Source organism: Glycine soja, chromosome 20, assembly GCF_004193775.1.
Source record: "Glycine soja cultivar W05 chromosome 20, ASM419377v2, whole genome shotgun sequence".
Lineage (NCBI taxonomy): Eukaryota > Viridiplantae > Streptophyta > Magnoliopsida > Fabales > Fabaceae > Glycine > Glycine soja.
The window spans coordinates 21,222,497-21,223,202 of record NC_041021.1 but is presented as its reverse complement, the minus strand read 5'-3'; the positions used below and the strand labels follow the sequence as shown (position 1 = coordinate 21,223,202).

The following is a 706-nucleotide window of genomic DNA, read 5'->3' as shown; positions in this document are numbered from 1 at the left end:
GAATGTATGGTCTGCTTGGGCCAGCAGCATTTTGGAAGGAAGGAGCAGGCTGCTGTTGTTGTTGCTGAGGGCTGGACCATCTGAGGTTAGGGTGATTCCTCCATCCAGGGTTGTATCTGTTGCTGGAGAGGTCATAATTGTTCTGCTGTGGTTGATTTTGCTGCTGAGGTTGAGGTCTATTGTAAATATTTGCAGCATAAGCTTCAGGCTGCTCAATTGCTCCAGGTTGCTGCATGGATGGGCAAAGGTCTGTATGGTGGTCAGCAGAGGAGCACAAACCACAAACCCTTGCAACAGGTACAGATTTCTGATTCAAGGCCAGCTGGGTTACCAAGTTAACCAATGCATCCAGTTTGCCTTCAAGCTTCTTAGTTTCAGATGATGCAGATGGGTTTGTAGCTACCTCATGCACTCCTCTAATGACTATGGCATCATTTCTGGCGCTAAACTGCTGGGAGTTGGAAGCCATCTTCTCAATTAAATTTCTGGCTTCAGCAGGAGTCATGTCTCCAAGGGCTCCACCACTGGCAGCATCTATCATACTTCTCTCCATATTATTGAGTCCTTCATAAAAATATTGGAGAAGAAGCTGTTCTGAAATCTGATGGTGGGGGCAACTGGCACATAGTTTCTTAAATCTCTCCCAGTACTCATACAGGCTCTCTCCACTGAGTTGTCTAATACCTGAGATATCCTTCCTGATGGC

The 706-nt window shown here is 46.5% G+C and overlaps 1 non-coding gene across 1 annotated transcript; it reads left to right on the top strand.

Annotated features, from left to right (window-relative positions):
- Window positions 1-599: 599 nt before the first annotated feature.
- LOC114403943 lies at window positions 600-706 on the top strand. Its single transcript, XR_003664710.1, has one exon. It is a non-coding gene; the product is annotated as a small nucleolar RNA R71 (small nucleolar RNA).